This window comes from Papaver somniferum, chromosome 10 (genome assembly GCF_003573695.1).
Source record: "Papaver somniferum cultivar HN1 chromosome 10, ASM357369v1, whole genome shotgun sequence".
Lineage (NCBI taxonomy): Eukaryota > Viridiplantae > Streptophyta > Magnoliopsida > Ranunculales > Papaveraceae > Papaver > Papaver somniferum.
This window is the reverse complement of record NC_039367.1, coordinates 61,826,403-61,843,577: the sequence shown is the minus strand read 5'-3', so window position 1 is coordinate 61,843,577 and position 17,175 is coordinate 61,826,403.

Sequence of the window (17,175 nt, the reverse complement as noted above, 5' to 3'; positions counted from 1 at the left end):
TTAAATATATTCGAGAGCCAAAAAATTCATTAAACTACCGATTATTACCAGTTTGTATCCAGGAAGATATGGCCAACAATATTCGGCCGATAACCATCAAATATTTCTCCCGAATACTGTCGATGTTCTTGAGAAATGAAGAACACGACTACATTCGGAAGTAAATGAGCATGAATATCGCCCGAATCTGGATAAATAACCGAAAACCCTAGAAAATTTTTTTCTCGATTCGTCGAATTAAAGCGAAATAAACCCCAAAAATGATAGATTCTTACCTAATGGGGCCATTTGAAGTTGACGAAGTGTTTGACTATCGGAATCGCAACCACCGACTACATCGACGGGTACTTCTTCTTCGCGTTCTTCTTCATTTGCAGCAACAATTTCTTTATTTCTTGCTAAAATCCCAATCTTTGGATCGATACCCCGAGCAACGTTTTTGGTTCTAGGTATGTGGGTTTTATTTCCCTTATCCATTGTTTTATAAACGAATCGACGATGTTTTGATTTTACGATTGGCGACGATGTTTCGGTTGAACACAAGAACGAGGGAAAGTTTTTTTTCTTCCACGATCGGAAGATAATATGAAACTAGAAGAAGAAGAGTTGAAATGAGTAGAATTTTTTTTGATTTGGTTTTTATACAGTTTTACCAGAAGGGCATTTATGTAACTTCAATATCATATAGGGTACCCCTTAACTAGAGTCTTTGGCTGGGTATAAATTGATGGCCCCTAAATCCTTTCGGGTGGCCCCTAAAAATGCGAGGTTAATTATGTTTACTTTTTCGTTTGGTTTGAACAAATTCTTTGAGCAAAACTAGCTTTTTTGAGTGAGTGGCGAGTCTAGTAGACTTGGAATTAATGTGAACCAGCAAGCGAGCCATTCTGTCCATGGGATCTAACAGATATGGACAAATCATTTTAGTTCCAGAAAAAGACAGTTTACTTGCTATTTTGCCCTATTAAGAAAGACATTATACGGAAAAAGACAGCAAGCTGCAGTGTTGTCCTGGTCTGAATGGCTGTATATAGGAGGATAATGCAAATTCTAAATCTTGTTTGGATTCAGATGGTGAGTAATTTGATTAGTACAGCTTTTGGAATTGCGCGTAAAGGCTTTATGAAAATTGGAAAACGTTTTGAACACCGTCTAAATGGTTTATTGCTTATTCCGTCCAGCTTTTAAGTATTTCGGACGTTATTGCATTTGAAATTTCTCTCTTTAATTTCTTTTCCCAAAGGAAAGTCCCATGTTCGTCCAAGTAAATAGCCAGAAACAGAAGACTTCGGGTTTAAGGATTTTAAAGTGAGTACTACTTCTACTATGTGACGGACTGCAGGAGTAGTTGGGCAACATTTCGTGTGGATGGCAGAGCATGACTAAAAGTTACCCGGAAAAGTAAGATGCAGATTGTGTGGCCGAAGAAGATTCGTTCAGAGCATGACTAAAAGTTAACCGGTTAGCAGCCTGACTCTCATATTTAAGATTTATCACATGTTAAAACATAAATAAATGAATAAAATAAATACTCCCTCACTCCTAAATTAAACAGATCGCTTTGACTTTGTCAAGATATTAAGGAAATCCTATAAAATGTCATGACTAGCCCTTGACTAGTCTATTTAATGTTATGTTGTTACCAAAACTAAAATTATTAGTGTTAAAAATTCTAAATTGGATAGTATTATTATGTTAGGAAATATTTTAAGAAATAAAAGCAAATTATACTGATTTTATTATGAAATCCACAATTTAAGAATTTTTTTTATATAAGAATAAGTAAGAATAACCAGAAGTTTTATTATGAATCTTATAACTATCCATAAGTGTTTTTATTTAAAAAAAGAATGACAATTAATATAAAGATATTGAGTAAGTTTTTTTTCTTATATATAATGATAATATTTAAGATTTTGAATTAAGTTTATATTAAAAATGATTTTATAATTATTAAAAATAAAGGGTATATTTGATAGTTTAAGGGAAAAGTATGTCTATAAACATAGCGAAGACATAAAAGTGGACAGACGAAAATAGACACTAGGACAGGTAATTTAGTACAGAGGGAATATATACTTGGAATGAAATTTTATAATTACAGTTGAAGTTGCCCTTGTGTTTGAATAATATGAATCTATATATTGTCTGATCAACCAAGCTAGGCAGGAAGATTGAACCAACATTGTTTCTTATTTGAACACGAGTTGGTCTGATCGAGGGAGCATCAACGACACTAACAAGAAATTATTTAAAGATAAAAGATGATTCGATGACGATGTTGATGATATTACTAGATCTTTATGTGGATATCTTTGTAGACGTTGTGAGATGCATAACAACACGATCCTGACTACAAAATATGATATTAGAATTGAAGAATGGAGGAGGAAGGCACGATATGGAAATCGTCGGGAGACATGTTTATTTCTTGTCTTTTATATCCCTCTGAACTTCCCAACGTTTGCTCTCGATTGTTCTTTTTAAAAAATTGATAAAACCCTCCTGCTTATCTTCATAAGCATTTTCATATCATTAATTGCATTGGCTTAAGAGTATTTGTTAATTGCATTGGCTTGAGACTAAAATGATCATTAAATATTTTTGGGTGCTTTTATTTCGTAACTTAACTAGACATGACCCGTGCTCTATCAAGGCTGCCTCCGTCCGTCCAGTTCAGCAATAATATTTATCTTTTTTGCTGGGAAAAATACTTCATTGAACCATAAAATGATTACATATGTTCAACGAGGAAGTCTGGAATAAAACCAAACCATTCGCCATTCATTTTAGAAGTTTTACAAAGTTTAGCTGTAATATCAACCAATAGCTGAAGTTTCGGTTTAAGAATTCAAATCTAATAAACTTAAAGAAATTTGTGACTGACTTGCAGTCACTTACCGTAGAGTTATTGAACCAACGAAGCTGGTTATTATTGATTTTAAACAATCTATGACTAATTTAGCGTCACTGATGAAACATGCATTCTCCTTTCCTTGCTCCTTCGCTCAAACAACAACTTCAAGGATAGCCAAACGCGCCGTTTCTTCCGCATTCCTTGTTAACCCTAAGATGATCTTGCATTTGAGATAGTTCCTTGTATTGTTTTACATGATCAAAACGATATCAGATATGTTAAAGTTATGATCAAAATGAGCATCACAAAAAACAATAACACAATCTTCAGGTAAGTTATTTAATCCCTCTGGGGTGATAGTGTGATGGGGACCGCTGCTAACTGAGAACCATCGTTACTTAGGTACTGTTCGGTATCATTTACTAACTTAAAAGATATTCCAGTTGTACCATGATGGTTTAGAGTCTTGTTTTGAAAAATGAAAGCATATCCGTCTCTCGATATACACCACGCAAATGTGAATACATCCACATTATCCTTAAGAGAAGGATTAGTCAGCCAATTAGAAACTCAATCGGACATAAAAACATTCAAAGTCGAAGATTGAGTTATCAAATTAAACTAAGGTGTGAGAGACCACACTGATGTCGTAAAGGGACAGTGCAAAATGATATGTTCAATAGACTCACAACTAGCAGAGTTACACATATCACAAATCATACTTTAACCTGGACTGAACCTATATATATTGGTCTTAGCAGGGGTAATACCCTCGTAGCATTTCCATATGAACAATTGTACTTTTGGTAGAAATTTCAGTTTCCATAAAGCTTTATAGACCAGCTTTACATTGCTAGGAATTTGGATGTATGCAATCTGACCTGAGATAAGTTTATATGCAGATATAGCCAAATAAGTCTGTCTTGACCAGTAAGGGGAATTCTAGTGCTAAGGATAGATTGAGCGTTAGTAGGTATGAAAAAATCATTAACCAAATAATGATTCCAGTTCTTTGTGTGTTGATCAGTAAAACCAGAGACACAATAGTTTGGTTAGGAGCAGATACATGCAAAGGTTGAACAGGGTTAAGTATCCAGTTATCTCTAAAAGCTAAAATATCCTGACCATTTCTAACTTCCCAAAATGTGTTTTTCGAAATAAAATCAAGACCGAAACAAATACTTTTCCAGACCCAATAAGAGTTTTGCTTCTTATTGTAATTAAAAACTCCACCATGTTTGAAATATTCGCATTTTTGAATTTTGCCCCATAACTCATCCTGAGAATGGACCAATTTCCATGCAGTTTTACTCAAGAGTGAAAAATTCACATGTTTCATATTTTAAAACCCAAGCCTCATTGCAATTTGTGAGAACATTTTTTTTCCAATTGGTAGGGTAGAAACCCCCGGGTCTAGTTTTACCTCACCAAAAGTCCCTTTGGGATATCTCCATTTAACTAATGATGTTATCCGGGATTATGAAGATATTCATGTGATAAATAGGAGAGGCTTTAAGCACAAAATAATCTCCAAAAACTCTTGCCTTGATTTTTGGGCATAAAATACTTCTTGGATTTTTTTTTCCAATGTTCTAAAGCAAGTTATACTTGTCTGATACACTCTAAGTTCTGATTAGTATGGGGAAGACTATTCAGATTGTGAAGCTCACCATTAAGAGTTTTCACTTTTTGGTTTATGTTAAAATGATGGATATTCTAAAGTTTGAGATCATGCTTAACGAATCTCAGTCTATTAATTAGATGAAAAGGAGCCGAGCCTCTGACAAATTTAGAATAAGCATTTTTAATTACTTCTCTAAATGGGGGGGGGGGGGGGGGGGGGGGGGGGGGGGTCCTTACTGTTAGAGCACTGATCGGTCGAACTCGCATGCGTTGCTATCTCAAGCATGTTTGTCAATGTTAGTGATCAAAACTATAAGTTTTAATTTCAAGCCTATTTATAGATGTCTCGGACTAGGACATAAATTGTGTAGTTGAGCTTAATTTTCACGGCGTTCACCATTTAAGACGAAGAACTACTAAGGGGAGCTTGTGAAACATCATCGGCAAAAGGTATGTGGAGACTTAAACTCATCTATCACTTGGAAAGTCTATTTCTACTCTATCTCCTATATTGAGACATAAGTCGTATTACGATATAGTTTTCTATATACACATCTGAGATTTCGAACTGAGTTTAACTCGCTTACATATTTCTCGAAATATGTGTTGGCAAGCTTTCACTTCGACCAAGTTCATCTTATATCATGTGAAAATTGCCGAGTAACATCTTACATGGTTTATGTCATACAATCATTTGGTGTTGTCTTGGAAGGTTTCATAATGATTATTTCAATAACTTGAAAATTGCTTTGATGCTAATAGTGTGTGAAAACGGTTATTGTCATCCTCTAAGAAAGTTTCAATGATTGAAATAAGAGTTTAGAACACTTAACCATTATTGTCATGTTGTGCACTCTTGCACATATGTAATCCATGGCCAGGAACCATAGAATGCGCACCCGTTTGCATACCTGTTGGTTTGAGAAATCCGAGAACCTAAGTATGCGTACCCGTTTTTGTACTGACGTACAGGTTCATGTCCGAGAATTTTTGTTGGGATTTGAAGTTTGCGTACCCGTTTGCATACTGGCGTAACTCAATCTTGGTCCGCTTATTTCAAGTATGCATACCCGTTTGCATACTTGAAGGTTAAAGTTCTAAAATTGGTTTTAAACATGAACATAAGCATTTACAGTAAAACTTCGATAAATTAATAGTTTTGGGAACGGAGAAAATTATTATTTTAGCGAAGTTATTAATTTATCGAGTTAAAATTTAGCTTGTACAAGCCTAGTTGGGACCGGAGAAAATTATTATTTTACCGAAGTAATTAATTTATCGAAGATTAATTTATTGAAGTTCTACTGTATATAATAAGGAATGAAATCTCTGCAAACCGTGGCTTTAATGTTCATGATTGATTCGAGTGAATCAAACCGATTTTTCTTCAATTGTGTTCTTGTATAATTCTATGAGAATATAGCAACTGAACAACTCTTTAACTAGTTTCATTTGAGTCATTTGAACTAGTTATGGCTAAGATGAATAACGTTGATATGAGAGTAATCATATGGCTAACCTCGGTTAACTATTTGTGAACCAACATAGTGTACACGTTTAGGTACGGTTACATAAACCTAAATGAGGGTACATTTCATTTGTGTGTAACAAGCTAAGTTCGATCTAACGGTTGAAAGATATTAACTTGGTTGAATCAGGTTTTTCATCTAACGGTGAATATTGAATGCTTTGTTACCAACGTAACTTGGATTGCAAACCCTGATATGAAAACTATATAAAGGAAAACTCTAGCAACTGGGAAACCCAATCCCCACACCTCCTATGCGTTACTAGTTTCATAACTAGAGTCGATTCTCCTTTAACCTTAGGTTTCTATCGAGACCCTGTAGGTTAAAGAATTCAAAGACTTCATTGGGATTGTGAATCCAGACCCAACTATTTTCTTTGTAGTTGCATGTTCTGATCTTGCCCGATTCTATCGTATTGAGTACAATTGAAATAATTGACTCGAGATTAATTTCTCCGATAGGCAAGATAAAAGTAATCACAAACATCTTTGTTCATCGTTTGTGATTCCACGATATCTTGTTTCGCTAGTCGATTAAGACTATTGTTAGGTGATTGATAATACAAGGCTGTTCTTCGGGAATATAAGTCTGGTTTATCAATTGGTTCATGTTCACCTTGATTTATCAAAAGATGGAACAAAAACTCTTTGGTATTTCTGTGGGAGACAGATTTATTCAATCTATAGACTTTTCTGTGTGAGACAGATTTGTTTATCAAGTCTTCGCCTTTGGGTCGTAGCAACTCTTGGTTGTGGATGAGATCAACTAAGGGAATCAAGTGCGTAGTATCCTGTTGGGATCAGAGACGTAAGGAACGAAACTATACCTTGAATCAGTGTGAGATTGATTAGAGTTCAAATACAGTCCAGTCCGAAGTTAATTGGTAGTAGGCTAGAGTCTGTAGCGGCTTAATACAGTGTGATGTTCAATCTGGACTAGGTCCCGTGGTTTTTCTGCATTTGCGGTTTCCTCGTTAGCAAAATTCAGGTGTCTATGTTATTTCTTTTCCGCACTATATTTTGTTATATAATTGAAATATCAGATGTTGTGCGTTAAGATCAATCAATTAGAATATCCAACCTTTGGTTGTTGTTTTACATTGATTGACACTTGAACATTGGTCTTTGGTACCGTTCAAGTAACTTCTCTTATATTCAATCTGGATCGCAGATTTATATTTGTTGATTGCAGATTGAATTAAGAGTTAGAGATATTAATCTCTTTGATATACTTTACTCTAGATTGAGTCTGACTGTCTAGTTGATTCTCTATAAAGTATATTGGAGTAAGTATTCTCATATTGCCAAACGAATTGTTGGGTGTGGTTGTTAGACCCCCGCATTCACTTATCCCAGCACCTAAAATATTTGTATGGCTTACTACCCTGGGAATACATAGATGAGGTATCCGGGATAATTGAAAACGCAGGGATACCAAATACACCCAACTTTTTCGTTCGACAACCTGATAGAAAAAACTTAATACAATAGCAAGTAGACCAACTGAATGATCCTTGATAATATGTATATACATTTTATATCTCAACATTACTCAATTAGTATGTATATATACACAAGGTCCGTGAACCTGATTGTAAAGCGGAATACTTGGACGATCTCAAAAATCAGTATCCAAAATCAATCTAGTCGTATCCAAATAATCTAATCAGAATTCTTCCAATTGATTAAACATGTTATCTATCTTTTAAGGTACGAATTTTACAAGTAACAAGTCTCATAATCGATTACAATTAGGCGGACGTATCTACTTAGGCTGAATACGTACTAACATGTGTAAATACAATTATAAAGATAAACAATATAATGTGGAAAAGGAAAAAAACAAGACACCCGAAATTTTGTTAACGAGGATCAGATTGAACACCAAATTGTGTTGTGTTAAGCCGCTTAGACACTAGCCTACTGTCAGACTTCGGACAGGAATGTAGTTGAGACCGAACCCACCCTCCAAGCGATTCAGTTACAATCGCGCTCCATACGTCTCTTAAACCTCGCAAGGATCTCCACACTTGATTCCCTTAGCTGACGTCCTTTACATCATAAGAGTTGCTTTAGACGAAGTGAATACTTTTGATATCAATATGCCTCTAACAGATAAGCCTATTTGATTTTCGTTTAGATCAAAGATCAAGGTGTGTAAATCGTTTGCAGGGCAGGTGGCCTACAAGCTTCAACTACCCCCTGGAGATAAGATCCATCCCAGCTTTCATGTATCTCAATTGAAGCCAAAACTAGGTGCAGGAATGCTTCCTCAAACCACTCCGCCATGACTGACCAAAGAGGGAGAGATGAAGGTCACTCCTACCAGAGTATTGAAGTTCAGATTGGTTATGAAGAACAAGAAACATGTAAACAAAGCAAACAAACCTCACAAATCCAGAACTTACGACTCCCGAATAAAATCCTACATTCTTAACCACCTCTCAAGAACAATCTTAGAAATATCAACTAATCAACCTTTAGATATCTATCTTGAGGAATCACAAAGTCTGAAACGAAGAGAACTTTACGATTATTATCTATCTTGCCTGAAAGAGATTACAAAAACCTCGATAACAGAAAATCAAGATCGGGACTCACAAACTATCAAGGTAAAGATAGTCAGAACTGGATTCACGAATCCCCAAAGTGAAGTCTTTTAGTCGTAGACCTAATAACACAAAGGAAAACTAGGTCAATAGAAGAATACTCTAGAATCAATTAGGACACAAAGTGTCAGGATTAATTTTCCCAGTTGAAAGAGATGTTCTATTTATAGTTTTCAAAGACCAAGGTTAGCTTAGAATTGAAGCTAAGCTAAGTTGAGAATAAAGCAAACAAATTAGGTATTCAAAATACAATAGAAGAGTATACACATAGGTTCGATTAAAGAACCATGCATAATTTTTATTCGATTTGGCAAGTTAACCAAAAAACTAAAAGCTATTTGATGTTCATTTGAACACCTAAGAATTTAATCATGATACACACATAAGTGTCTAAGTTATCCATGAAGTCTTAGAAGCGTTTAAGATTGTTCTAGTACTGTTAGACATATTATATAAGTTTTTAAGCATATGCTAAAATATAAACTGAGACAGTTGTTACAAAGGTTCGTGAACCACGGGGCTTGTTAATGAATCAGGGTGCAACGGTTTGTGAACCGCCTTCGCCAACCCTATAAGACTACTGAACTCAGTTAACCACGATTAGTGGACCGGGTTCGCCAACCCTATAAGACTACCGGACTCAGTTGACCACAGTTCGTGAACTGGTTTCATCAACTGCTAGCCTATTTATCCAACTTATAAAATTTAGTTCACCATAGTTCGCCAACTGAACTTGCAGTTTGCGAACTGGTTCGCCAACCTTCCTGTAATTTTGTAACTCAGATACTATGGTTTGCAAACTCGTTCGCTAACCTAACCTGAGTAGAAATATTAGTAACTTCATATTTCTCTCTTATGATGTTTGAAACCTTCCCAAGTGATATAATCATTTGCATGGGTAATTTTCAATTGATCCACAAATTAAATCAAAGAACTAATATTGTTAAGGACCGTTGAACATCTTATTTGCTAAATCATATTTCGAGATTTTTCACAAGACAAGATTGACTCGAAATTTCTTCTTTGTGACTCTACTAGAAGTCATACGACATAGTCTCAATAGATATAATGATGGTATAGTGAGTAAAATAGAATGTTTTAGTCTTCACATACCTGATACATAAGTTCTCCAAATGTCTTCGTCGATATTCAGTTTTCAAGGGTGATCTCTGATACTCAACTACAATTCAAATCTAATCCGAGACTTGACTTAGTAGACTAGAAATCAAGATATAGTTTTGACCACCTAACATTGACAACAATATTGAGATAGCAAAACTTGTTGGTTCAATCGATGAATGCTCTAACAATAATAGGTACATATGGTCACTACCTATGGTATCAATATGAGCAACTTTTGAATGTTCATAGTATTGCATCCATTGACCATTACCTAAAGCCCTATCTATTCTAGCGCAAATTATATTTTCACCAATGTTTCTATTATTCCATGCGTATTGATTACATATGTAACCTAAATCAGATAGGTCGGCATTGTCAATAACATGTTGGATGATAGGAAATTCAATGGTGGTAGCTCTTGGGGGTTGTAAGGGTGGATCTTTCATGAGCATGCATGGTAATTTTAAGATCCCCTATAATAACCCTAGGAATGTTGACTCTAGAACCAATTTCCCTGATATATTCCCACTATTGAACTCTCTCTTCATGGTACACAAAATCATAGAAAAAAGTTACCAGGAATTTAGGCTGCCTGGGGTAATCTCTGATAATCACATTGATCATTTTATCAGTTTTTGAAAAATATGAAAATCAAAGCCAGATTTCCAAAGGAGGGCAATGCCCCCAGCAAGACCATTAGAGGGAAAAACCCAACAATTAGGAAAAATTAAATCTTTTAAGATATTGATGCATTTTTCAGACTTATTTTTAGTTTCACAGAAGAATATCTTTAGAGACCTGATCAAATTCGATAAGGAAGTTCTTGTGGGCAGGTTGCCGAAGCCCTGACAATTCCATGACATAATTCTCATTTTATAAAACTGAGAATAAGCTACAAAAAGCTTTTTTTTCCACAAGAAGCTGAGACGAGGCAACAAAAACAAAATATCGAAACAACAACTGAATCTGACACCAAGATAATTAAAAACAATAAGCCACTGGAAGTATTTACTTGAATCAGATTGAGTACAGTTGCTTTGAATAAGAAAATGGAATGTAAAGGTGAAGTAGAAAAGCAGATGGAGACAAGTGTTTGAGCATTTTTCGGTTGAACCCACAAGTTTTTGTATCTCAAGCTTGTTGTTAATGTTAGATGATCAAAACTATATCTTGATTTCTAGTCTATTTGGTCAAGTCTCAGACTATGTTATATTTTGTAGTTGAGTATCAGACATCACCCTTGAAGACGAAACATCGACGAAGACATTTGGAGAACTTCTGTATTAGGTATTTGAAGATTGAACCATTATATTTTACTCACTATTTTAGCATTCTATTTGTTGAGACTATGTCGTATGACTTCTAAAGAAGAAGTTTCGAGTCAAGCTTGTCTTGAGAAAAATCTCGAAATATGATTTTAAGCAAAGATGTTCAACGCTCCTTAACGATATTAGTTTTATGAATTAATTTGTGGATTAATTGAAAATTTCCCAAGCAAATGATTGTATCACTTAGGAATGTTTCAAACACCATAAGAGAGAAATATTAAACTTACTGATATTCTCATGGTAGGTTGGCAAAACAGTTTGCAAAATATAGATATCTGAGTTTCAGAAATACAGAAAGGTTGGCGAACATGTTCGCAAACCACAAGTTCAGTTGGGAACAGTTCACAAACCCGGTTGGCAAAACCATTATGAACTGAATTTTCAAAGTTGGAATAATAGGCTAGCAGTTGGCGAACCCGGTTCACGAACCGTTGTCAATTGAGTTCGGTAGTCTTTTAGGTTTGGCGAACCCGGTTCACGAATCATAGCACCCTGACTCGATTAAGGTGTGTCAATAAACTGCAATGAAGGGTGATTCGTTTGACAAGTGTGCTTAAACTCTTTTAAAAGTCAAACCCGACTAAGGTATGTAACTCTGTCTCTCCTACTTCTCATAAAAGTATTATTATCTCTAAGGAAAAGATCAATTCAAAGGAAAAGAAGAGATCAAGGTCTAAACGATCGAAAAAAATGGAAATTGACAAACCGGTGCAGGAACCAATTGGTGAGCTTGCTGATGCTCACCCCAACACAATCTAATTGTGTTAAGAAAGGTGTTTTCTTGTCTCATGCGCCCTTAAAAGAGACAAGATCTATGCACCTCCAGGGGCTTTGGACAAACAAATTTGTTTGTGTCTTGAATCTTATTACTTGAATTTCTATCCATTTATCACAGACTCAAGATAAAATTCCTTTGATGTTTCATGATGTTTAAAAACGAGAGTAACATTATTTCATTTCGAGCTTTGGTCCATTGAATTCTGTTTAGTTTTTATGGTTTTTGACTTGGTTATTTTACTTAATGGTCAAAACTTATTCTCACTTCCGCGAGGAAATTGTCTTGAATATTCAAAGAATCTTATATTTTGAAAATTGTTATTTGCACTCCCTTTACACTATTTTTCAAGTAATAAGAATGAAGACTTTCCTATGTACAACTTTAAGAAAGGGGTACTCCCTCCGTCCCAAATTAGATGACCTAGTTGTGATTTGCACAATTATTAAGGCAAGGGGGAAAAAAAGAATTTTTAAGTATTTTTTACAATTATACTCTTATGGATAATTACTTATAAAATTTAGAAATGATTTATCTCTCAAACCATACGAAAAAAAATTTCGTAAAATTTATACCATCAGAAAGCATTTTAAAACACCTACGCAAGGAATATAAACATGGCTATCAAATTATACATATTTCTTATACTAATAATAATCAACTAAAGAGTAATTATAGAAATATCCTATTGTTTAATGATATAGGTCATCTATTTTGGGACAAAATTGAGCTCATCTAATTTGGGATGGAGGGAGTATTTTATCTTTTAGATTGGTTTTTGGTTCGTGAATGGACTTATTTATGAATTCGGTCGGTTCCTAAACTAACAGTTAATATTCTTCCTTTTTAAAATCATTCACTAGTTTTTGGAATTCTTCCAAAAGCTTAAGGTGTCTTGAAGGTCTATACACGAATTTTCGCATACTCAAATTCCTGAGCTATGATATTTTGAAGTATGATCTCTTCTGGTGTACTCTGCACCTATGTTTATTTCACAACAAAAAGTGTTGAGAATTCCTATCCTACGGAGAAATATTCACTTTTTAAGAAAAACAGGAAGAATGTGAAGAAACCTAGTAGAAACTGGACAAATCAGCAAAGGTTTGCAAATATTCTTGAAGAGTTTAAGAAGACCAAGATGGAAGTGCAAGGTCTTGAAAACATCCTCCAGAAATCTCTTGAGATTCAAGAAGCACTTGTCAAACAACATCTGAACAAGTTTGAAGGGGTTAACAATCTTTCTCATAAACCTTATGTTCCGATGTCAGTTGATGATGATGAGTTCGGTGATGATGCTGCCTTCTTCAAGTATGCTTTCACTAGTTAACTCCTTGTAGGAATTTTGTTCTTATTGTTTAAGGAAGAACACTAGTTTTTTCAGTAGTTTTTATGTGTTACATTAGCTATTCCAAATATTATCATCTTGGCTGTTAAAGTTTCTTAATTAAATTTTATTTTCTTAATTAAAGTTTCTTAATTATATATTTATATTGCTTATTTTGTGAAATTTGTTCTTTGTTGTCATTATTTGGTGATTAGAACATATATCTCATAGATTCTCATAGATTAAGCTCTTTCACACTTGCAAAAGAGGAGTAAACTATTTTGAGAATTGTAGTTTTGAGCTCTGCACGATTACACTTTTGTGAATAAACTGCTATAGGATTCCATAAGTAGTTATTTAGGGATCAACTTACTTCCTTGATTACGTCACCAGCAAGGAATAAGTGGCGAAGTTTAATATCTACGTTCGTACATGTATAGAGAAGTTGTAATTCTTATGTTGAGCCATATCGCACTAACCGTTCTCTTGTTCATAACTTGCGTAGATTATAGTTTGTGTTGATGATTTTTCTCTTGAAAATTTTGTATCTTAGTGCCTCTAACATTAAGATCGTTAATTTTAACTTCTTTGTTCGTAACTGGCTTAGATAAAAAAAAATTCGTAACTGTCGAATAAATTTAAAGTCCGAGAAAATCCTTCTCTTGTGACTAGAGTAAGGTCGCTCATGTTTTTCTTCCAGGGATGATATTTAATGGGGAGAGTTCTTTTGAACATGTTCTTAATGGTAATATCTTTATAGGGAAAGCGTATTTGGAATTATAGGAAATGCTTGTGCCTTATGTCTCCTTGATGCAAAACAAAATTTCTTTGTGAAATCGTCTAAACAAAGGTTGGTATGTGTTCTCTAGTCTTGAAACTATTTTGTTTAATTCATGATTATCCCGATTTTTCACCTTTGCTAATTTTGTTGACAAAAAGGGGGAGAATTATTATGTAATATTTTACTACATTACATATGGCTTTACGTAGCATCATGTAAGAGGGAGTAGGTTATTGTTTATAGGTTTTACCAATTTCTCAAAAGTAGTATGTAATGACTAAGGGGGAGAACATGTCACCGTAGTATTGCTTCAAAATTGTGGTGCAATTGAATTTTGGGGAAGGTAACAATACTATTTTTTTTGTATAACAACCAATGAGTAAAGTGATTACCTCATTCTATGAAAGATCTTTTTGAGTATTCTCTGAAGTTATTATCGCTACGGATCTTCAATAACAAAGTGCTGAATAAACACATGCAGAACATTAGAAGAACTTCAAGACGCGTGTTGAAGAACCAAGGAAATCAAGCATAGTGGATTGGAAAAGTTAATTTATTTTTGTATCCATGTATTGAATAGTTTTATTAGTAAAATTGACAAAAAGGGTGATTGTTAGAGAATTGCTCGGTTGAACCCATAATTTTTGATATCTCAATCTTGTTGTCAATGTTAGGTGAACAAAGTTATATCTTGATTTATAGTCTACTAAGTCAAGTCTTAGACTGGGTTAGAATTTGTAGTTGAGTATCAGATATCACCCTTGAAAACTGAAGATCGATGAAAAAATTTGGAGAAATTTTTATATCAGGTATGTGAAGACTGAACCATTATATTTTACTCATTATCTTACCATTCTATCTGTTGAGACTATGTCATATGACTTCTAGTGTATTTACAAAGAAGAAGTTTCGAGTCAAGCTTGTCTTGTGAAAAATCTCGAAATATGATTTTCAACAAAGATGTTTAAGAGTCCTTAACAATATTAGTTTTATGAATTAATTTTTGGATTAACTGAAAATTTCCCGGCAAATGATTTTATCACTTGGGAATGTTTCAAACATCATAAGAGAGAAATATAAAACTTACTGATATTTCTACTCAGGGTAGGTTGGAAAACTAGTTAGCAAACTATAGATACAATATTTGATTTTCAGAAATACAGGAAGGTTGGCGAACCAGTTCGCAAACCACAAGTTCAGTTGGGAATAATTCACAAACCCAGTTAGCAGACTGAATTTTCAAAGTTGGAATAATAGGCTAGCAGTTGGCGAACCTGATTCACCAAACGTTGTCAACTGAGTTCGGTAGTTTTGTAGGGTTGGAGAACCCGGTTCACGAACCGTAGGACCCTGACTCGTGAACAAGCCCTACGGTTGGCAAACCGTTGTACCAATTGTCCCAGTTTATATTTTAATAAATCCTCAAAGACTTATTTTCATAATATGTTTAGCAGTACTAGAAGTATCTTAAACACTTCTAAGACTTCATTGATCACTTAAACACTTATGTTTGTGTATCATGATTAAATTCTTAAGTGTTTAAATGAACATCAAATGGCTTTTAGTTCTTTAGCTAAATTTCCAAACCGAACAGTCATTATACGCGGTTTTGTAACCGAACCTATGTGTATACTCTTCTATTGTATTTTTCAAGAATAGAGTTTGCTTAATTCTCAAGGCATCTTAGCTTGAATTCTAAGCAACCCCTGGTCTTGGAGAAACTATAAATAGAGATTCTCTTTCAACTGGGAAATTTAATCTCTGATACTTTGTATCCTAGTTGATTCTAAAGCCGTCCTCTATTGACCTAGGTTTCCTCTAAGATACATAATTAGTTCTACGACCAAAAGAATTTTATTTAAGGATTCGTGAATCCAGGTCCGACTATCTTTACCTTGATAGTTCTTGAATTCTAATCTTGCTTTTCTGTTATCGAGGTTCTCGTAATCTCTTTCAGGCAAGATAGATAGAAATCGCAATATTCTCTTCGTCTCAGACTTTTTGATTCCTTAAGATAGGCATTTGAAACTGATCTTAATTGATCTTTTAAATATTTTTCTCGAGAGGTGGTAAAAAGATCCTGACTTCTCATACAAGTGAGTGTATTATGAGGTTTGCTAGCTTTGTCTATTGCAAACATATTTCCTCACCTTGATCTTTGATCTAAATGAAAATCAAATAGGTTTATCTGTTAGAGGAAGATTAGTATCAAAGTCTTCACTTCAGTTGAAGCAACTCTTAGGCTGTAAAGGACCTCAGATAAGGGAATCAAGTGTGTAGAGGCTTGCTAGATTCAAGAAATGTAAGGAGCGCGACTGTAACTGAACCGCTTGGAGTGTGAATTCGATCTCAACTACATTCTAGTCCGAAATCTGATAGCGGGTAGCGTATGTAACGGCTGAATACAATGTGGTGTTCAAATATGGACGAGGTCCCTGGGTTTTTCTGTTATTGAGGTTTCCTCGTTAACAAAGTTTCTGGTGGCTTGTGTTTTTCCTTGTTCTGCATTATATTGTTTATCTTTATACTTGTATTTATACAGGTTTGTACGTATTCAATCTAAGTAGATACGTCCACTTAATTGTAATCGACTACGAGACTTGTTTCTTGTAGAATTCGTATCTTGAAAGATAAATAACAATATTAATCACTTGGCAGAATTCCGATTAGATTATTTGGATGCCATAGATTGATCTTGGATATTGATTTTTGAGATCGTCCAAGTACTCTGGTAAACAATCAGGTTCACGGGCCTTATGTCTATACATATACTGATTGAGTAGAGGTTGAGATATAAACTCTATATACATATTGTCAAGGATCATTTAGTTGGTCTACTTGCTATTGTATTAAGTTTTGTCTATACAGGTTGTCGAACGAAAAATCTAGGTGTATTTGGTATCCCATGCGTTTTTAATAAGCATCGCAATCACAGATAAGTAACTTACACAAATAGATATACTAAAATGTATCGGAGATGAGCAAGTAAACTCGTGTAGATTTATAATTAAGGAAGGTGAAAAAAGATAAATACTATCGCGCATGCAATGAAATTAGAAATGAAAAAAAAATCTATAACCTATTCTTTGATGGAACCCTAGGTCTGGGCGTAATTTACTAACAAACTGAACAACATATGTGTAATTTCTAATTTTATTCCAACAATCCGGCCTATGGCAAGTGATCTTACTTAAGTTAGGATAACAAATCGAAACCCTTGAAATTTAA